Source organism: Triturus cristatus, chromosome 10 (assembly GCF_964204655.1).
Source record: "Triturus cristatus chromosome 10, aTriCri1.1, whole genome shotgun sequence".
In the NCBI taxonomy this organism is placed as follows: domain Eukaryota; kingdom Metazoa; phylum Chordata; class Amphibia; order Caudata; family Salamandridae; genus Triturus; species Triturus cristatus.
This window is the reverse complement of record NC_140593.1, coordinates 245,105,767-245,128,459: the sequence shown is the minus strand read 5'-3', so window position 1 is coordinate 245,128,459 and position 22,693 is coordinate 245,105,767. Positions and strand designations below refer to the sequence as shown.

The 22,693-nt window shown below is 49.7% G+C and overlaps 1 protein-coding gene across 1 annotated transcript in view; it reads right to left on the bottom strand.

Annotated features, from left to right (window-relative positions):
• LOC146789271 (uncharacterized) overlaps nt 1-17,969 on the bottom strand; it is a 96,429-nt gene extending 78,460 nt beyond the window's left edge. Inside the window, exon 1 of the mRNA XM_085630898.1 lies at nt 17,677-17,969. The gene's annotated coding sequence lies outside the window, so the exon portion shown is untranslated. The remainder of the gene's footprint in view (nt 1-17,676) is intronic.
• Between the last annotated feature and the right edge of the window lie 4,724 nt (nt 17,970-22,693).

Here is a 22,693-nt window from a genome sequence, read left to right as displayed (position 1 = left end):
GTGCCCCACAAGAAAGAGACTACTAGCGATCGCAACTGTCGGAAAACAGAGCACGGAATCCACACTGGGAGCGTGCGAAAATAATACAGAAGCCGCGGTAGTGCAATCATTTTCAGCAGCGAGATATGCCCCGTTACCGAGAGCGGGAGGGTGGACCAGAAGGACATGTTGCCCTTCAGTGCCCGGATACACCGCCCCACATTGCCATCCAGCATATCCGCTGCAGTGTGGTATATGTGTACTCCGAGGTATTGAAGGCAGTCAGGCTCCCATTTAAGCAGTGGCCGGACCGCTGGACGCGGCTCGCCGCGTCGCAACGGGTATAAGCAGGTTTTGGACCAGTTCACCCGCAGCCCAGAGAGCCTGCCAAATCGCGCAAGGAGTCGCTCCGCTCCGTCCAGTGCCTCCGCCGCGTTCTCCAGGAACAGGAGCAGATCATCTGCATATAAGGAGATGAGTTGCGGGGCCCCTCTATAATCCAACCCCCTGTAGTAGCGGCCTGTTCTGGCCTCCTCTGCGAGGGGCTCCACTGCTAGTGCAAACAAGAGTGGGGAGAGCGAGCATCCCTGCCTGGTGCCCCGGCCCACGCGGAACTGGCGCGATACCAGGGGTCCCACCCGCACCCTTGCCACCGCCGAGGCGTATAGGACCTTCGTCCACCCGATGTACCCTTCTCCAAGGCCGAATCGCTGCATGGCTTTGTATAAATACCCCCACTCTAGGCTATCGAAAGCCTTCTCTATGTCTACGGATAAGACGAGTGGCGTTCGAGCGTTCACCTGCGGATCTCCCATCAGGCGAACAAGTCGTCGGATGTTAGCCGTGGTGCTCCGCGCGGGGATGAACCCCGACTGGTCCCTGTGTATCAGTCTCGGCATGTGCCTCAACAACCTAGCCGCCAGTATAGTGCTCAGTATTTTATAGTCCATCGTCAACATCGACAATGGCCTATAAGAAGCGGGGTCTTGTCCTTCCCTTCCCGGCTTCAGCAGTGGGATCATCAGGGCCTCACACATAGATTGGGGCAGCCTACCCCTCGACTTGGCCTCCTTATAGACCTCCTGAAGCCGCGGGGCCAGCTTGTCCAAGTATCTATCATAAAATTCTATTGGCAGGCCGTCTAGGCCCGGGGTCTTGTTGCGGGCCATCCGGTTTACTGCCCCCCTGATCTCCCCGAGGTCAATATCGCCGCCTAGGGCCTCTGCGTCTTCCCGGTCAAGGCGCGGGAGTTGTAATCCTTCCAGAAAATCGTCGATGTCCCCCTCCCGTCCCTCCGGCGCGCTTTTGTAGAGTGTCTCGTAGTACGAGCCGAACCTCTCCAATATATCCATCTGGGCCGTGACCACTCCGCCTCCCTCCCTGTCTAAGGCCACGATCGGTTGACTAGGTTTGTTAGGGTTGGCCAACCAAGCCAGCAGCGTTCCCGCCTTGTTCCCCTCCGCGTGCGCCCTCACCACGTAGTTCTTATGGTCGAAGCTGCGGAGCCTCTCCACCTCGACCGCCACCGCCTCCCTCGCCTCGCTCACCGCTTCTTGGAGCTCGTGATGGCCAGGCCGCGCCATCTCCGCCGCCCTCAATGTCCCTTCCGCCTTATCCAAGTCCTCCAACAGAGTTCGCCTCACCCCAGCATATTTCCCTATGCAATGCCCTCTAACAGCGACTTTGAAAGCGTCCCACTCCGTTGCTCTAAGCGCCGTGGACCCAGTGTTCTCATTAAAGTAGTGGGTAATCCTGTCAGCCAGTGCCGCCCGGTAAGGCGGGTCGTCCAGTGTTTCAGGCCTTAGCTGCCATGTCGGGACCCTCGAAATCTCGGTCATCCAGTCCAGCGTCAGAAGCAAGGGGTTATGGTCGGAGAGTGTACGGTTTAAATATTCTGCGTGTGCAACGGATTGTAGTACAGTTGGGGATCCCAAAAAGGTGTCCAGCCTAACATGGAGGTGCACCGGGGATGTCTATAGGGGCGGGTGGGATCTATCCAGCACAGGGGCCGCTATTGAATTAAAGTCTCCCCCCAGTAGGAGAGGACCCGTTAGGTAGCTGGCCAGCACTCCAGAGAGCCTCGCAAAGTATGGTCCCTGATCCACATTAGGTACATATACGCTGCATAGCACTATGTCTCGGCCCCTAAGTGTACCCTCAACCGCCACATATCTGCCCTCAGGGTCTATCGTGTGCCTAGTGACCTAGAAGGGGGTCCCCGCTCGAATCCAAATCAGAGTGCCCCTCGCAAACGCGGAGTACGTGGTATTAAATAACTGTCCTCGCCACCTACGCTGCAGCGCCACGCCCTCTTGCTTTGTTAAGTGCGTCTCCTGCAAGAACGCTATCTGAACACCCCTGCGCAGCAAGTAAGCGTGTATCTTATGTCTCCGTGCCATTGTGTGCAGCCCCCGTACATTCCAGGTCACACATTTCACCATCCCAGTATTAACCATAGTCCCATGTCCAGAGCCAGGGTGCCATGCCCCTCCAAGTCCAGTCGCAGTCCGTAGCACTATCCCTCCCTCCCCTGAAAGAACCCCGTACCCCCCCAACGCAACACCCCCGCCTCGAGTCCCCCCAACTACTCTCGGCCCCACCCCCCACCAGAACAGGACCTAACTTCGAAAAAGCAGCTCCCATCCAAACTGTAAGGAAGAGCAACCTCGCTCGACCGCCCACCGAAGCTGCAGTCGACACTGCGGCGGCCTTAAGGGCCTCTAGGGTGCGACCCAGCACCAAGGGCGGCAGCCACAATCCCGTCCCCCCGCCCCCAATCCCCCCAGTGTCACTCACGAGAATCCAGACATTGCGGCAGCCGGATTCCTCCTCAGGGGCAGCCGGACCTTCCGACCCCTTCACCCCAGCCATGCGGGAGGGTCTCTCCTTCAGCCTTCAACTATTTCTCCCGAAGTCTGCGGAGTCACCACCGGGCCCCTGGCCCCAGTAAGTTCCGATTGGTCCGAGTCCGAGCTGGTAACACGGCTTTCCGAGCCCGACCCGCGGGTCGACTGGGTCGCCGCCGTTCCCGACAAGGCCACCACCGCCTGCAGGGCCGCCTTCCTCTCTTCCTCAGTTTGCGAGACCGTGGGCCGTCCATCTCTCCGCTTCCTCTGCCGGAGCCTCCACGATTTCCGCACGGGTTGGAACCGTTGCTCCTCCGCCACTCGGGATTTCGCACCGTCCGTTCTCGCCTTGTACTCTTCCCACCACACCCAGGCGTCTTCCGCTGTGGGGAAAAACACCGACTTATTGTCGACCACCACTCGCAATTTGGCCGGGAAGAGGAGCGAGTACTGGATCCCCGCAGCGCGCAGCTCACGCTTGAGCGGCAAAAAGGAGGCGCGCAGCTTCTGAGTCTCAAAGGTATAATCCGGGAATAGTGTAACGTTGCTGTCAGCCACTCGGAATGGTCCCGCATCCCGTGCCCGCTGCAGCAGCCAGTCCCTGTCTTTATAATGCAGCAGCTTTATCACCACTGGGCGCGGTGGTTGGCCTGGTCTGGGGGGTCTGGCCGGCACCCGGTGCGCCCGCTCCAGCGTGAAGAAGGGCGAGAGTCCGTCCGGAGCCACCTCCGTTCGCAGCCAGGCGTCCAGGTACTGCACCATGTCGTCCCCTTCTGTTTTCTCTGGCAAGCCCACCAGGCGAACGTTGTTACACCTGCTGCGGTTTTCCGCTTCCTCCGCCCGCCGCTCTAGGACTTGTATGCGGTCCATCGCCTGTACCAGCCTCCCCTCCACAGATTTGTGCGACGGTACCAGCTCCTGTAGGGTATCTTCCACGGCTGCGACCCTGTCCCTCAGCTTGCCGTGGTCAGCTCGCAGGAGGCCCAAGCCAGATGCCACTTGCGCAATGTCCTGTTGCAAGGCGTCTTTTGTGGCCGCTATGGCCTCCAGGATACAATCGCGCATCTGCTGTAGATCCGCAGGGCTCTGGGCGGCCCCATCTCTCGCCTCCGATTCAGGTACCGCGTCTCCGCCTTTAACCTTTGGCTTTCCCATGGCGCAGGGTCTTCCTCCAGTCGCGGTTCTCTAGCACTTTACCACAATGTGGGGAGTGAAATGTGAAATTTCACTTTACCCAGGCATATACAAACTCATTTTATAAGGGGGTACCTTCTAAATACCCAACCCCCACCCCTGGGATACTATATTGATTATTTACATGGAGTTTAAATTCACTGAGTTCATTGTACCTCGGATGAGGGCACAAAGTATAGTTAACATGTCAAACACACAAGTGAATCTCATTGTAACCACGATTACCGCAGTAGGCAGTTTAGATTGTTTTACGATACATACGATATTGGATAAGAGTTTAGAACATGAGCACCTCCTCACAGCTTTCCTCTGTCTTCTTGCCTCCAATTTCAGCTATTTATCTGACGGGAATGGCGATGCGAGCCCAACGGAGCTCTGTGGACTGATTGATATTTACAGTTTACTGCTACTAGATGGAAACATTTAGAAGCAGAAGGGAGGGCATTTTTGGAAACTAAATTGTGGGATAGACCGGATTGTTAACAGGATAATGGTCTGCATAGCTAAACACTTATAAGGCCCCAAAGGCGAGACCTATTGGCTATGCCAATGCTTGTTTCACAATATGTTCCCTGGGGGTGAAGTTGGTGTCCAGGGTGAATCTAAGTGACTTGCCATTCAGTCAGAGTTGGGTTTAAAAGCTGTCAAGGTCAATGTCATTGTGCCAGATTTATACTGTATCTTGTTTGTTGTTCTTGTCTAATAACAGGAATTCTGTCTTGGTTGGGTTAAGCTTCAGGTTGGTGCTGGCCATAAAACTTGGGATGATGTGAAAGCAGTGTTTGAGGGGTTGGATGCCTGAAGCAGAGGAGGCTTTCAAGTTGAGTTGTGTGTCATCAGCATTTTGGTGGATCTTGATACTGTGTTCTGTGGGGAGAAACTTATACTTACACCATACTGCTGGGAGATGTAGATTGTCAGGTACCAACACCCAAAACAATAGTTCAAGCACCTTTAGTACTTGACTTCCACTGTGGAGAAATATACAATATTTTATGTAATCTACCCTGCTATGTGCAAAGTTTGGCTTCAGCAGGATTTGTGAACAAATTGAATTGTTCATTGTAAAATATTTTAGTTGAATATGCCAAACCCTTGACTCACAAGATTATTATTTCCATGGGTAAACCTTTTTCTAGCCTACTGTACCACCGAACTGTAATCTAGGAAGATAAACAGAATAGACACATGACAATTAAATAATTAATTCACCCATCATAAAATGGTATCTCTAGCCCAGTAATTTAAAATGGTCTGTTTATGAATTAGCAATTTTAGATAGCCCAGGCAACACCCAGGGGGGTGGGTTGCAGAGCACTTTGCATCGAAATTGTTCTGTACAAAATAGTATACAATATATAATATTTAGTAGTATAAAAGAAAGTAATGTTTCTATTACTTACTGGATAATTGCATTAATCTGTGTCCTACTCTTGCTTATCCCCATTACATAATGAGACCCCTGCGTCTCGTAGACACACCCCCTACCAATATAAAATAAAAACGCCCCCCTCCACAACCCCTGAACGTACCAAGCTGACGCAGACACAGTCCCGGGAGGGAGGGCCGTAATGGAGCTAAGCGAGAGTAGGACACTGAGTAATGCAATTACTGGTAAGTAATAGAAGCATTACCTCCTCATCCCTCTCGCTGATCTACATTACATAATGAGACAGACCAAGCTAAAAAAGACCATGACAACTGTACAACTATACTGCTGAGAGAAACCCAAACAAAAATGCACATCAAGCTCAAACAAAATGTAAAGACAGCCTAGTACCAACACAGTGGACAGAACTGTGGAGCCAAACACCAGACCCCAAACACACTAAAGAAAGAAGATAGGCAAGACAACAAGTCGAGCAATCCCGGCAGACTAGCAGATGGCACGGACATCAGAAAAACACCAGCCAAGATAGAAGGAACAACCCCACAGATGAAAGAGGCCACTCAGGGGACACTAGAAAGCCCACAAAACACAGGGAAGAGGTGTGGCGCCGCGGCCAGGGCGACTGACTGCGGAATCTGGGTATCACGGTTCGATCCCCGGCGCCGGCGGCAGATTAGCCCAGCACCATGTGACTCTGGGCAATAGCTTGCTTAATCGTCCCGACGGCCCCCAGCGCCTAGAGCCCCTTACGGGTGATTGTTCGCGCTTTACAAATGTGGATTATTATTATTATTACAAAACCAGACACAAATCCCAGAAGGGACACACCGCCAGAGGGAAAGGACAGAGAGTAGACAACCCCTTACAGATCCAGGAGACCAGACCCAGACTGACCAGAAGATCCCCACAAGGGGGCCAGAAATCCCTAAAAGTCCTTCAAGGAGGGACCCAGGGCAGAGAAACCGAACAACGAACCATATGCGGCTGATCCCTCCCAAACCAGAAACGACCCCCCAATGCAGAGCATAAGAAGACCTGGCAGAAACCTTCTGAATGCCAGCACAGAAGAGGAGACAGGCTGAGATACCCTGCAGAGGAAGCCGTCCCGCACAACAGCCCAGTGCTCAACAGGGGACTCGCCAGAGAGAGCATCAGGAGACTCTGAAACCTCTTGGGAGATAGAATCAATGAAAGCGGTCACAACAGACCCAAAATCAGGACCCGCAACAGCGGAAACACCAACGGCCAAGGACACGGCAGGGCATCCAACCCCAAAACCAACAAATTGTGGCACACAACCAGGGAAAAAGGCAACCACCTCCAAATGGAGACCTCCTGCCTAGGAGCCGAACAAAGCTCCAACAGATGTGAAAGAACCTACAGGATGGCAATGGCACACAAGCCCAGAATCGGCTGTAATCCGCCCCCAAGAAACAAGCAAGATCCCGAAAGGGAACCCGCCGTGAAGACATCGCTGTCACACAGAAAGAAGGAGAAGATAGAAGAACCAGCACCGTCCCCATCCATGATCAATACAGGGGAAGAGAAGCCCCCAAGCCCCAACAGTCGTCCAGACACTGGAAGAGGGAAAGCCCCCACAGACGAAGAAATGTCCTCAAAGCAGCATAACATGAAGGCACCCACTTAGCAAACGAGCGCAGCCAGGTGGACCCCAGGAGACAATAGGGAAAGATCAAATCCAGGAAACTGAGTCTTCGCTGGAACGAGCGCGCGCGACACACTCACCCGTCAGTGTCTATAGACACCAGTCAGTGTCTATAGACACAAAAGAACAGGAGTTTTAGAGGGGACGGGGCCTTTTTATATTGGGAGGGGGTGTGTCTACAAGGCACAAGGGCCTCATTATGTAATGGAGATAAGCGAGAGGGAGGAGGAGGTAATATAATACAGTTTGAACAATATATTCAATTACATTTCCTGTTCCAGAGTTGTTTACAGGGAGCAAAAAGCCTTTCATTGCTGGACGTAAAACTGAAAAGCAGGTTTCAGCTCGGTTTTTTATGAGCTTCATATGAAAGGGTTGCTTTGGTGTCTGAAAGTACACAGGTCCGGAGAAGGGATTACATTTTTGCCTCCTAAAAGTCTTGCATTTGGAAGAGAAGGATGACCTGCGGTAGAGGAGGCATTTTCTGCCAGAGATGGTCAATTTGTGAACAAGCTAGCACAAAAGGTCTATGTGTGATGCACACTAATTTAAAGTGCAGAAAGTGCACTATGTAAAGGACCAATGAATTATGCCATTCTGTACTTTTTTTGCACAATTGGGGATTTGCCGCGTTTGTCACAATTCACCATCTGCGGCATACTTTGCAGATTTTTACAAAAACATTATTTTTTTGCCAAAAGTGACCAAAAGTTGCCAACAATGCAGTGAATGTGTTGCTCCGCAGTGGAAAGCCCTTCCTGAAGGTTCACTGGCCACCTTTCAGTAACTTCCCGCTGCATTTGCATGTTAATGTGGCACTAATGAGGTGAAACATTTGCTAGACTGTTCTAATAAGTGTCAAAATTACAAAATACTTAAGTAATACTGTCTCAAAATGTGCCGTATTATGCCTCAGAGTTTGCCTTTTCTTGCTACATAATTTAGTGAGGGGTGGAGCTACATTGAAGCTAGTGTAGCCTCAAAAACAGTCGCCTTGACTTCAACGTCTTCAGGAGAAGAGACTTCAGATGTACCTATCTCTCATCAACACAACATAACATGTAAAGCGTACGTTCACCCCAACAGGGTATCTTGGCGCTGCATAACAGATGTCTATTGTTACCCAACTCAATTGTACTCATTTTATCGACCTCAGATGGATGAAAGGCTGAGTGGACCCGCCAGGATTTGAACCTGTGACCATGAGGTCGAACACAGGCCCATGCAGTGGATGCACTAGTCCACTGAGCCACCAGACCCAGACATATAAGTGCTATAAAGTTTTAGAACAACATGGAAGGAGTCACCATGAACAGGTAAATGTTTTAGGAGATACCTAGGGAGATGGCTCATTGGAAGTTGGACTTTTTTTTTTTATTGAGACCGGTTTGTCAAACAGGATGTGAACCAGATGAGGACCGCGCCACTATAACCTTTGAGTTTTTTCAGGACAGTGGCGAGGACCACAGGCCAAGCTATGGAGATGACTGGGTGTGAGTGTTTGATTGGTTCTGATGCTCCGTCCATCACCACCCCCTTTTGTACCGCTTTGTTCGCCATAAGTTGGCAGGGTATGCTCAGACGTGAGTCCCTTGCTCACTTTGCCACTGGATTCAAGCAAGCCTGGCTGAAGACGGCTGAAATGCCAGAAACCGGTGCTAGGAAGCTTCTTTCCGGTCCAGGGAAGGCATGGCTTGGCAGTTCGGGCTGGACTGTTCCCATGAGGCACAGGGTCACACTGATTTGCATATGGCCATGTCTGAACTGGGGTGGCAGATTGGGCTAAAGAACGGTGATGGATCAAACCCAGATCTGTTGACTGGGTGTGAGTGTTTGATTGGTTCTGATGCTCCGTCCATCACCACCCCCTTTTGTACAAGCTACGGAGAGCATCATGAACTATTTTCAAAGCTGCAGTCTCAGTGCTGCAACGTGATCCAGAGCCCAACAGGAGCTCATCAAGCAGGACTTTGTCTTCAATGTAGCATGTGAACTGGGCACTCACGCAGCTCTCTAGAACTTTATACAAGAAAGCAACATTGGTGACCGGGCTAAAGACTTTGAGATCAGTGGGATTTGTCTTAGAATTTTTTTTGTAAAAGCAAACACTTGCCTATTTTTAAGCAATCTAGGACTGTACTAAGATTGAGACAGTGGTTAGTAAAAGAGGCGCTAATCTGATTGAGAGGTGTGATCTGGATGGGCTCAGTGAAATGAGGAGTGCACGGTATTTCGTGGTGATGTCTCTGATGGAGGGGGCAGTTCACTTACTTTTTAGTGGGTAAGCATTTGAATTCAGCGATTTCACTGGGTGTGAGCAGGCGACTTCTATGCTCTTCGTTTCTAAAATAATAAGATCGTTTTCTGGCGTTTGTGTGTGTTTAGAGTGAATGAGTGCATTGCCCCGTCATGTCTTCGTTGTATTGAACTGTGCTTGGGTGGGAAGCGCGCACGACAGCTTCTGTCTAATGACATTAATATATGCTGGTTGCTGGGACTGCTGCATGCCTATGAGTGTTTCTTGGGCACAGGATAAAAGCATCCCAGTGTAACCTACGGCTACCTAAGGATTCATACCTTATTGCAAATTATTCATTGTACTTTTGTAATTTGTTCATGATTAATGCTGTTCTTTCACCTTGCGCCGCCCACACTGTATATATCACTTGTGTCACTGCACTCATCACTTGCACTGAGCACGGTCAGTACACAATTGGTGTATGTTTGGCTACTTTAATTTGATTTAATTGTATTATAGTGCTGTTATAAGTTGTTTGTATAATAATAATTACAAAATATTTTTTTCTTACTTGGGTCTCTTGTTTCCCTCCTTGATGATTTATGCATTTCTTTAAAATTGTTCCTATAATTACTGGTTGAGACATTGTTGTTTGGATATGAGTGTTTCTTGGGCACAGGATAAAAGCATGTTATATGTAATTTATAATACACCAAGCAAAGGGGGCATACAGTTAGTTGAAATACAGTTCTTCCTGCACAACGGAGGAAAACGGCAATAGCTTGCCTGCTGGCTGACTCGGAAGATGAGGGGATGGCCCGGGTGGTCTATGGATGCCAGTCTGCCAATTTACTCTGCCATATATTAAGGGAGCTGGGAAGGCCTCTAAAATCATTACTTGGGCTGTGTCTCTAAAGGTTTTACATGCCAAAGTGACCGAAACTGAAAGTTCCCTTGTAATGTTATCCATCAAGTAGCAGCCAACTCACACCTCCTACACAGTTAGACCATGGAAGAAACTTGATGGTCAAGTCATAAGGTGACATACCAATATGCACAAGTGCACTCTGACTACTGTAGCAGAATGCCTGCTCGTGAAGCAAACACTAGCAAAAGGATGACAATGTTCAGTATGGAGCAAGAGGAATCACTATGTCAAAGTCTGCAGAGCTGAAGGTAAGTTCTGACGCAAAAACAAAGGAAAGCTTTTATTCAGATTCATGTGCTCTCGAACACCGCATTGCCACCATTCTCTGATGTCTCTGAAGAAAAGTCTTGAAAAATACATAAAGCTCCTAGATGAGAATGAGTTAAAAGACAGCAGTCTCACTCCCAGAGCAGAGTAAGCATTCAAGCGCTAGATGTGATAGCAGCCATAGAAGCTAGAGCATCCATGTCTGACGTCACCTCAATAGTTCATCAAGTTGTAATCGAGGTCACGACTCTAATTGGATCTTTGCATATTGGAAACATCACTAAAAAGCAGCTTTGAATCATCCAGGTGCACCTTTGACAGGGATTTGATGCCCGTAAAACCTTTTCAGAACTGAGGTTAAATGGGCTCACTGCTCAGCTGCATCACTTCCAAAATACTGCAGCGAATTCCCTTGTCACTAAATAAAGTTAAAGACATGGAGCAGCCTCTGGCTTTGGGTCACTGTTCAAGTATATTCCTATGTTTGAAAGTTGGAAATTAACTAAAGAAAGAAGAAATAACAGCCATCTTTGAGAAGGTCAAAGGTCACATACCATGGATACTACCTTCTATAGTCACAAAGAGGCTGAATCAGCCTTCTGTGGTGAGAATGTGGTAAATCTTACACTTCCCAATAAAGCCATCAAGTGGAGGTGACACATAATGTCCACTGTTATGGAATGTATCCATGGATCTTATTGGTCTTCTAAGCTTACCAGTACAGGATACCGAAGATTCTGCTCCTCAAGAAATGGGATACACCACCACACATGTGACCTTGAGAACATACTGTCACAATTCACTCCCTGTGCTCTCGTGCCCACCACCAGGGTGTCCGAATTGTGGGGCTTTCCAGTGTTATAATATGCCTCCAGACACTCCCCTGTATGCATATCCTGACTTCAGGGCATTTGGACATCATTTAGGAATTGACATCCATTCCCACCCCATGCCGGGTTTTGTGAAAGCCAGCCTGCTGATACTTAAAGCCAGCCTGCTCATGTTTGGAACTCCACTACCTAGAATTCCCTGCTCACTGCTTTGTCTCCACCCCTGCAGGCCAAGGATGGGTGGAGGAATTCAGCTCACCTGTGGCTGGCTGCTGCTATCCTGCTCACACCTGATGCGCATGAGTACTGTGAGCTCTTTTAAGCACCAGCTCCCTTCCGTCCAGTGTTGGTCATTGTAGCTGTTTTCCAGTGAGACCAGTCCTTGTTTCTGAGCGGTTGCTATTCCTTGATTCCTGAGCTATAGCTATTCCTTGTGTCTATATTAGCACTGCCTGCAGTGCTACCTTGTTTTCCGAGTTCCTGAGCTGTAGCTATTCCTTGTACCCGAATTCAGTGCTACCTTGTTTCCTGAGCTATAGCTATTCCTTGTACCTGAATTAGCACTGCCTGCAGTGCTACCTTGTTTCCTGAGTTCCTGAGCTATAGCTATTCCCTGTACCTGAATTAGCACTGCCTGCAGTGCTACCTTGTTTCCTGAGCTATAACGATTCCCTTTACCTGAATTAGCACTGCCTGCAGTGCAACCTTGTTTCCCCGAGTTCTTGAGCTATAGTTATTCGTTGTTCCTGTTCCTGGGATACAGCCATTTCATGTTCCCGATTTACACTGCTTGCAGAGCTCTCTTGACTCCTTGTTTCCTGAGCTGTAGTAATTTCCCTGTACCTGAACTAGCACTGCTTGCAGTGCTACCTTGACTCCTGAAGCTTTAGTAATTCCCTGTTCCTGAACCAGCACTGCCTGCTGTGCTACCTTGACACCTGAGCCTTATCTCAAATCTTGTTCCTGCCCCAGCACTGCCTTCTATGCTACTTTGTTTTCTTGATTCCTTAACCATCACTTTTCTAGTATACCCTTGTAGCCTTACCTTCCGTATATCATTTTCCAGTCCCTGCCTTTCTTCCCATTTCCTTGGTTCCAGTTCCTAGTTTGCTGTCTTTCTATTCTGCTGTTTTGCTTCTGTTGCCTTGTGTGTTTGTTACCTGCTTTCTGCCAAGTGTGCCCTGTGATTTCCATCCTTTCCTGTTAAGCACTCCTCCTTGCTAGCTCCTTGTCTATTGTGCTTGTGTTTAGTTCTACCCCTTTGATGTTACTGCCTTGCGTGTTCCTGTTTGATCGCCAGGATCCGTGGGCACAGCTGACTACCTAGGTGGTGTTTCTTGTTCACTGTGAGTATTGTCTTTGAGTTACATTTATAACATCACCATAGGTATAAGCTCCACAGACCCTGCCTTTGCATGCATATCCTACATGTGGGTATTTGCAGTCAGTATCTGTAACAGCAATTGTGAGTGAGAAACTTACTGAGCTTCAGTCTTACCGTGTGGAGCTCCTGAGTGCTTTACCCCACACTCCCCTTTATTGTTAATGATGTTTCATATATATGTCTTGCACGTTCCTCCTGGGTGTAGTTATTCTGAATGCTAAATTGCCTTGCGAATGCCCTTCCTTTCTGAGTCTTACCCATCTTGTTCACTTGTACAGGCTTCCCCTTTGGATCCCTTTTTCTTCTCTAACTTCCTAAATGATCCTTGGCAGCGCTGTACTCCTCTTTCTGTGTACGTTTTCTACCCAGTTCCCAGTCCTTGCCCAAGTCCTCGACTGTGTTCCCCACATAGTCCCGGATAGTCCCTGACACATACTCTGCAGTTCAGTGTTTTACATTCTGCGCCATGGAAGTTGGTCAAAATGCCAGCATGTCATTGAACCTGTTCAACTCGTGTTGTCAACCTCATAATAAATGGCACATCACAAAAACAGAATCAAACACATTAGAGAGCAGTGATAACAAAACTCAAAAAAGCAAAATCACACTACACATATGTAAATGTGATTTCTGAAGCTAAAATTGAAATTATTGTGGAATATATTCATTGTGGACAGCGTCTCTGCACAGAAGATGAAACACATTAAACATGGTATCAGCAGCTCCCAATGCGTATGGAGCCAGACACTTCCTAAGGAATGCCAGCCAATGTCTGAAGGTAATTCTCAAAATGGCCACTCGAGCAGACTCTTTGCGGTGGCTCTTGTTAAACAACATAGAGTTGATGTGGACTAAGAGGCAACCTGAAGACTTCCAAGCACTCAAGGGTGCAGTGCTTAAATTGAGCCGGTGGTTGTAGATAGGGCCCACCTGAAACCTTTTTAGGTTGAAGCCTAGCAGACAGTGCTGCTGTCAGTTTGCTTAAGACATCCTGGGGACATTCTGAAAGCTTCCATGGGAATGCTTTCCACCCATTGCTTACCATTGGCTTTATTTTATGCTGTCCAGCTTGAATTCGTCCCTGCAGTGGATCATAACCTATTTACTGTATTCTTCCATGAGTGCTCTCTTTTCTGTAAATAGGCCTTGAAATCTTCTTGTTCTTATCTTGTCAGACAGAGTTCAAATATCAGGCTCTGTCTTTCAATGGAGCTTGGTGTTTACTTTTCTTTCTCTGTCTTCAGAGTGAGAGGATTTGACATTCTTGGTGTGAAAGGAAAGGCTTTTTTCAAGCACACAACAAATTTAAATGATTATCTGGGGCGGGCACTTTTCCACATTAGACTGACCCAGAGCATCAAAGAGAAAAACACAAAAGGAGGGAAGAAGTAGAAGAAAAATACAGAAAAACTGTGAGAAAGGGGAAAGCTTGGACAAAAGAAACACAAGAGTGAGATAAATGGGCAGGGAATGGTTGGTGGTAGATGATAAAGGCATAATGTGGAATCATGACGCGGTGGCCTTGGTATTCAGCACCCACTGCCCCCTCCCCCAACCCTCACCAATTTGATAACACCAGGCACAGGCTTTTGAGCAAAACCTTGAGCCCTGCACTTATTCGTTTACGGATTAAGCTCTGCAGGGATGTGTATCTAGCTTCAATCACCAGCATACTTACTGACCAGCATAAAGAAATTAAAACACTCAATTAATCCCCTCACTTTCAACTGTGTGCTGTTTTATTCCATGAGAACAAAGAGGATAGTGAGCACCCTTTAGCACGATAAGATGCACAGAAATGCCAAGGATCTGTTTACCTTCATCTGTTTGGTTTCACCCAAAATTAAAGATTTCCCTGAGAAATTCAATGTTTCTCCAGAGAACCTTAGGTTTCCACTTACAATCCCCAGTAACGTGGCCTCTGGGTTTACTGGTACCCCATCTATGGGTGGGGTTGGGGGTGGAGGTGAAGTTAAGATGCAGGATACCGGGAAACTTGTAACGAGGGCAGTGGTCGAAGTGGGAGGGATCGGCAGGGCACGGCATACCCCTATTTCTTTTATTCAATAGATTTCGACCTCCTACTTTTTTATTTTAAACATGCGTCCCTGGACAGCAGAAAATGCCATGACCTGCAGAGAAAGCTCGGCATTCCTAGCCGTTGGGGGAAGGGCATGGCGAGCACAGAAGGAAAAAGACTCTTTTCCTTCTTGCCCAGAGAAAACATGGACAGTGTCCACTTCTGCTCTGCTACTGGCAGGTGCCCCCCCTCTCTTTTGTCCTCTCATTTCCTCTCTTTATGACTAGCTCCTCCTCACTTACTGAAAACCAGGCCTTCAAGAAATGGTTCTCACCCTTTCTATCCTCCTATTGTTTATTCGGTCCCTTGTGAAATTGATCCAAAAAAGGAAAACACTTGTCCTTTTCTGGCATTTTTCTTTTCCACAGTGCAGCCTCCGGAATAAAAGGTTCAAAATACAAAAAAAAAAGCAAAATAAAGCAAGACAGAGTGGTTGCAAAGTGGCCAGATTGTTTTTATTCACACCCTACCACATTAGCGCCGCTTTACAGAGTTTGACAGTGAAGCGATACTTTTGTTTTCTTGTCTTTCTTTGAACAGCATTGTTTTCCCCAGGTAGGGAGGTGCACAAATCCTGGAGGTACAGCGTTGCCTGGCTGATGGGTGGATTGGTAAACAAAATGTGTACCACAGCTCTGTGTTCACGGATGTGGTCTTCCCAAACCATACTGCTTACGTTTTGTAAGGATATAAGCAATGGACATTGAAATGGGTCCCTTCAGGGCCCTGTAGTCATGTAAACTTTTGAGGCAAAAGCACTCACTGATTTCTGAATAGTGAGTGTAAAAGTGTTATGGTAACCATGTTGTTCCTGCTTACATTCACATGCTTTACTTAATCTTGCATTCCCTATGAGTGTTTGCTTTTTCAAGGATATTGGCACTTTTTTTTAGCCAGCATATTGCTTTTGTCTAGTGCGTAATTTGAATTGAGTCGCATCGAGGTGTTTATAGCGGGGCACAATTTGGTTGTAGTTGAAGGCAGTGTGAGTTTCTCTCAGTGGGGCAGTATGGTGTTCAGTGGGGGAAGAGGATGTGGCACTTTGGTCAGAGCTGCCGAATTTGGAACGGGAGAACCAGGTGCAGCCTAAAAGACCAGTTCCCCAGACCAATCTCCTGAGGGAGCACATTCCCATGCTAGACCTTAGAAGCCCTGGTGTCTTAGCACCAGCAGGTGAACCCTAGTGGTGGCAAGTGTAGGTTAACCTTGATGCCTCTCCACCACAATCCATACTGAAGTTTACCTCCAGTCTTGCAGGCTGGCCTATGAAGCAGCACACCCTAGAGCACCAGTGACTGCCACTGAGGGCACAGGACCCTTGAGAAGGGCCAGCTCGAGCGCGGTGCGACCGGTAGGACTGTAACGGATGCTGACTTTGGGTCGGGCATTGATTCTCTGCCCACAGTTCCCCTACTTTTTTTCCCCCCACTTCGACCACTGAACGAGGGTCTGTCTGTCGTGATGAGGCTTGGATGGTTTGGTGGACAGACTGGTGCTGAGCTGAAAGTGTGGACCTGTTGTTCTATTATAAGTTTTTATGAAGGGATGTTATGATCATAATACATGTAATCAGGGCTTTAAGTGGGATGAAAAACTGGAGAGGTCTCTCAAAGGGGCGTGGCCAATGTAATTAAGGGTGGGCTTAAAAACACGTAAACTAAAAATCTGTTCTTAGCATAGTTTGCCGCCCGACTTGTATTTTGCATTTTCTGTCATTGCCTCCAGACATATGGTACAACAAGTAACATCATACCTACAACAAGTCAAGACTATTGGCTTTGTCAATGGTTGTTAGTTGCATAAGGTAAATAAGCAGCAACTATGGCTTGTATATAATATTGAAAAAGCTTCCACTTAATGCCCTGGTGACACCACGACAATGTTGCTGCTCCTGAGTTTCAAAAAGAGAAGGGAAATCCAGAAAGAAAATGACTCTCTTTAAAGGATTTCCCTTCCCCTACGCTCACCTGGCATGAAATCATGCCATAACTTATCTACTGGTGAGAAGTGCAGTGTGAGCACGCACATGGATGTGCCTGCTGTCACTGCAGTCGGGGGGAAAACGGATGCCTGTGCCAGGTCACAAAACAGAGCCCGATAGAGACGCGTTTCGAGGCCCCCTTTAAAAAACTGCCGGTACTCAGCACCGGTGAGACCCGGCCCACTTAAAGCCCTGCATGTAATATATATATGCGGCCCCTTTCTGCACGGAAGTGCACACACGCGCGATGTTATGTTAGATGAGCAAGTTAGTTCACTAGAACAGCCGTCTGATGATGACGTTAGTATGAGCGGCTCTGTGTGTACTCAAAGGATTACATAAGAGGGCATGCGATTATCCCACGCCAGTTACGTGCACTTGTGTGTGAATTATTTAAAGGAGCCTCATGTTTCCAAATTCCACGCATCAGTGGTTCCCCAGCCCGGTCTTCTTTGCATTCTGGTACCGCTAGTCCTGAAATGATCATGGATTAAGCACGACTAATGCCAGAACTTAAAGGAAAAGCTCGCATTGGTCGAGCTGCTTAGGCATCTAATAATTAGGAAGTCAAAAAGGTAAGAAATGTCAAGTCTTTCCCTCTATAAACATTTGTTTTAACTTTTAAAGCGAGGAGATGGCTTGCAACGCATCATGGTTTAATAAGTTAGCAAAACAGTTTGCGCACTAATAAAGTCATTCCTAAAATCGATTTATCAGATTTGGGACGTCTGTTTCTTTGTGCGCAGACCAGGCGCGTGCTACTTTGAGAAATATAAACACTTACACAAGCGCATGCACTCTTGCTTGGTTCTCCAGCTTTAAACCCCCCTCCCCCCCATCCCGGCCTCAAACAACAAAACAAGTAAATGACGTAGCATGCACGGGAACTTACCAGTCATTCAAAGGGTGCAAAAAGAATGCTCCGATTAATTCGGAAATCGAAGAGATTTTTCAACGGCGCTGCATGAAGTGAAGGGTTGTTCCTGCATCGCTTTGTTTTCTCCCACGAGACTCCGTCCCAGTCGAGCAGAGGCAGTTTTGTTTCCAGTGCAACAATACAGTTCTCCAACCCCCCTTTGCTGTAGGTAGCCCCTGTTCCCCCTCTTCCATCTACACAAACACACGACTTATTGAGAGTGACCCGAGGAAGGCTTTCCTGTCTCTATGACGACGAAGCGTCGTATTACTTCCGCAGCAGCTGCAATGGCGCCCGCAGCTTAAAGGGGAAAGGTAACAAACAGCTGATCGTTGTCATGAAAGCAAGAAAAGCGTTTTCGCTACCACTCGGGAACCTTTTATTTTTTTTGCTTTCCAGGTAACCAAGCGCCTTCTAAGCGCAGTGTCTAATTTTGCGGCTTCTTACTGGAAACAAATAGTCTCTCAATATTGTGTGAGCACTTCCAGCAAGTATTTCATACAGAATTTTGTTTAAAAAAATTATTTAAAAAGTAGTGGTATAGACCCCCAGTCTCCCTGTATGTGGTGTGTAATGAAAAGAGGCCTGCTTACGCCTACTGTTATGTTCTATAGTAATTACATATTTACATAGCGCTTACTGTCCATGTGTGAGTGTGAGGCGCTGAAATCACTTGCAAACATTAGTAGAATGTTGTCTTTTTTTGATGCCAAGTGGCAAGTGCTTCCATGTTGTATGTGATGACCTCCCAGGTGCGGTTTTGTTATGGGATGCAACGCGTAGCTCTGTGATAAATAAAGAAGTGTTCAAGAAAGGCGCACCGTTTATGGTTTTCATTCACCTGACACCTCTGCGGGCACAGGAACGTGACTCACAATCTCTCATCTGACCGATCTTTTTTGCAGAGGCCGCCGTTCCTCCCCGGAGGGGGGAAGAGACTCAGGGGCCGGCGCCATAACCCGCGCCGCGCCGAAGGGTGACAGGAAGGAACCGGTTTTGGGCGCCCTTGGCGACCAAAAGCGGCAGGTAGTAGCCCCTCCTGCCCACGCGCTGGCCTCGCGGCTACCACTCCCCCCGCAGCCAATGGGGGGGCGAGACAAGAGGCAAACCCCCCCAATGGGGGGGCAGGCCTGATCGGCGGGGAAAAGGAGATGGGGGATATAAGGGGCCGCTCTCCCGAGGAGCTCCTAACTTCGGGGAGCAGGGAGAGCGGCGCACCCACGTTGTTTCTGCAAAGAGGACGAAGACGGACGAAGTGCTGCCCGGACGGAATACTGCGCAGGAAGACCGGCGAAATAAGGACGGCGTCGACCAGGGCAGCCAGCGGCTGAGTGGCGAGAGCACCCTCCAGTAGCGGGAGAACGTTGGAGAGCAACCCCTGCACCACCGCCGGGCGAGGAGCCTACCGGAACCCCCAGGGAACGAGACCGGACAGGACGGCGGAGGGCAGGCGCACAGCCCCGAAGTGATACTAAGTGCTTGCACCGCTCTCAGGACCTTCAACGTAGAAAGAGCCTTCTGGGCCCCTGGCAGAACGGTGAAGTGAGTTTGGTACAGTGCAACGCTAAAGGGAGTTACCTTGCGACGCATCGAGGCTGCGTGGAACTGCATTTTTACCCCGACAGTCTGTCCCGTTGCAAGTATCGGCTCCGCCTCCGCAGCAGCGGCGCAGGCACGTTGGGTGCCGGTGCGTCCAGCGGGACGCGAGAACGCAGCGAAACGGGACAAGGGCCTCCTGAGCAACCGGGAAAAGAGGGAGGAGCTCAACGGAGTCATCGGCAGCAACGGACGGGGCGGAGCAGCTCCTTTTTCTTCTTACGTCACCACTAGCGCGCCGGGTCACGGGTGCACCCAGCGGCTGAACGAGCGCGCCGGAAGGATTCTGGGGGTCATAGGTCACGGACGGCGACAGGCCTGGTTTACATCGCGCGCACCACGCGCCCCTCCCCCTTTCAGAGCACGAGCAGCACAAAACAAGCGATACCCGGCTAAGAAGGCTTGGGGAAAGGGGGAGCAGCCTGAGATACCACATCAATTTGGTGCATAAGTGAGCGGCAGCACCCCGCTAGCAGTAATGGCAGAAGGGCAACCGGAAGAGCTTGCCGAGCTCCTCAAGCGCATCAAGGAAGCGGCGGAGGTACACGGCAGGGAGTGGCTGAAGCCTCATCTGGGCCTCGAAGGAGAGGAGAGTGCGGAGTCGCGGGTGTCGGAGGACGTTGACCCACCATCGCCAAAAAAGCTGAAGACGGCAGCGCCGGCGTCTGCCACAACGGGGCTGGCTCAGAGGAAGGTGCCCAGAAGGAAGCCACAAAAGAGGAACCCACCGGCAGGGGGCGCACAAAAAGGCGACAGCGAAGGAGAGCCCAGCAAAGCGACAAGTGGTGAGCATATTGCAACTATTGTGCAGGAATGCGTTAAATCAATGGCGCCTTTATTACTGAAGGGTCTTGGGCAGGGTGTCGGGGAAGCCCGGACACAGCGCGCAGAAGACACGACCGGCTTGCCATGGCACCTGATAGATCCCGGGTGGGCACGGCAGGCTAGACTGCAAGGACAAAGCGGGCAGAGTAGCCAGGGCGATGCGGGGTCACCCGTGGCAGCATGGGGGTACGCTGGCGGCGTAAGCACCCCAGCAAGTGAGTCGCAGGCCACTGAAAGCTACAGCAGGCCATCTCCTGGTCCTGCGTCCTTGACCACAAGGGCTACGGGCTTAGCAAGTCTTATCCCGGTAGCGGTTAAAGAAAGGATATGGCGGAAAGAGTTCATAGATATTTTTTCCTTGCTGGAGGTTCAAATGGAGGGGTTGGATCTCACAGCCTGTGATAGGAAGGAGGAAGACAGGAGGGAGAGGCGCGGCGCCAGGAAGGAGCGAAACTTTGATAATTGGTTGGATGCATTCAGAATTATGGCATGCATCATTGTAGAGAAATTCCCGCGCTGCGCAGCGGATTTATGGCTATACGAAGCTAATATTCATTGGGCCCAAAGGCAATTCCCAGGTGATGCGTGGTTAGAATATGATAAAGGGTTTAGGTTGAAGATGCAGAGGCATCCAGAGATGGAATGGAACGAGGAGGATGTCTCTGGATTCATACATAAGATGCTAGTGGCCAAAGAGGTAAAAGCCTGGGCAGGGAAGAGCGACCAGTCCTTTCGGACCTCCTATAGAGGGAAGGGGAAGTCGTTCCACATGCCCAGGTTTGGCGGGGGGAAACCGAACCCATCTAATGGCCCGGCGGCAATTTGCTGGAGATTTGATGCCGGGGATTGCACGTGGTGCGCAGCATGTAAGTTCCTGCACGCATGTTCCAAATGCGGGGGTGGGCACCCGTCAGCTGGCTGTCGAGGCAAGCAGGACCAGAAGAGGGACAAAAAGGACAAGAAAAGTAAACAGTGATGGGGAGCGGCGGGGTCTGGAGGATTGCCAGTTAGCCAGGTCCCCAATTAACATACATCAGCTGCGTAAACTGGCAAATAAGTACCACAATAGAGCAGACGCAGCAACATTAGTCAAGGGTTTTGAAGAGGGTTTTGTTATACCGTTCAGTGGCACACCTCCCCTGGGGGGGGCAGAGAACTTGAAATCCACTAGACAGCACCCAGAGGTGGTCACCAAGAAATTGGCGAAGGAGAAGTCCTTGGGCAGGATAGAGGGTCCCCTACCACTGCACCTCCAAAAGGGCCTGGTGATCTCCCCCCTGGGGGTCGTGCCCAAATGGGAGCCAGGACAATTCCGGCTCATCCACCACCTCTCTTTCCCGGAGGGGTCTTCAATGAACGATGGCCTAAGCCCGGATGCATGCTCGGTGAACTATGCATCCGTAGACGATGCTATTGATATGGTAAAAATGGCAGGGCGGGGGGCATTAATGGCCAAAGCAGACATAGAGTCCGCCTTTCGTCTGTTACCTGTCCACCGCTCCAGTTTTCATCTGTTGGGTTTCCGGTGGGAAGGGAACCTGTATATTGACAAAGCCATGCCCATGGGCTGCGCCATATCATGCGCATACTTTGAGATGTTCGCCACATTTGTAGAATGGGCACTGCACGATAGACACCCAAAAGGGGGGAAGCTCCATTACCTGGATGACTTCATGTTCACGGGTCCCGCCCAGTCACCAATCTGTGGGAGCACGTTGGCAGCATTTGTGGAGCTTGCGGAGGCGCTAGGGATTCCCCTGGCCCCAAACAAAACAGTGGGTCCTTCCACACAGCTCACATTCCTGGGCATAGAGTTGGACTCCGAGGCCGGAACGGCTAGGCTCCCCCAAGACAAGGTAGAGGACTTTAGGGCGGAAGTGAGAGGCTTGTGCGGTAAGAACAAAGCGACGCTCAGGGAGCTGCAAAGGCTGATTGGGAAGCTTAATTTCGCTGCCAGGGTTATACCTGTGGGTAGGGTGTTCGCAAGGCGGCTCATGCAGTTGACAGCAGGCCTCACACATCAGCACCATCACGTAAGGTTAGGAGCGGGGGTCAAACAAGACCTATGTATGTGGGATAAATTTCTCGCAGACTTCAATGGCGTCCTCATATGGAGGGAAGGCTGGGTGACAGCCAAGCAGATAGCCCTGTTTACCGATGCAGCGGGCAGTGCAGGATTTGGGGCAATTCTTGGCCGGAAGTGGTGTGCTAGGCAGTGGCCGGAGAGATGGCACAGAATAGGTCTCACGAGCAACATAACATTTTTGGAGCTGTTCCCCATTGTGGTGGCCATGACAATATGGAAACAGGAGCTAAAGAACATGAAACTAACACTCTGGTCTGACAACAAGGGGGTGGTGCAAGCCATTAACAGGGGGGCTGCTAGGTGCCCCGATATCCTAAGGCTAATGCGTCAGTTGGTTCAATTGCAGCTGGAAGGAAATTTGGAGGTGAAGGCCCACCATGTCCCAGGGGTGGACAACACGGTGGCAGACGCCCTGTCCAGGTCACAGATGGACCGTTTCAGGGAGCTGGCGCCAGGGGCAGACGAACATATGACACCTTTCCCAGC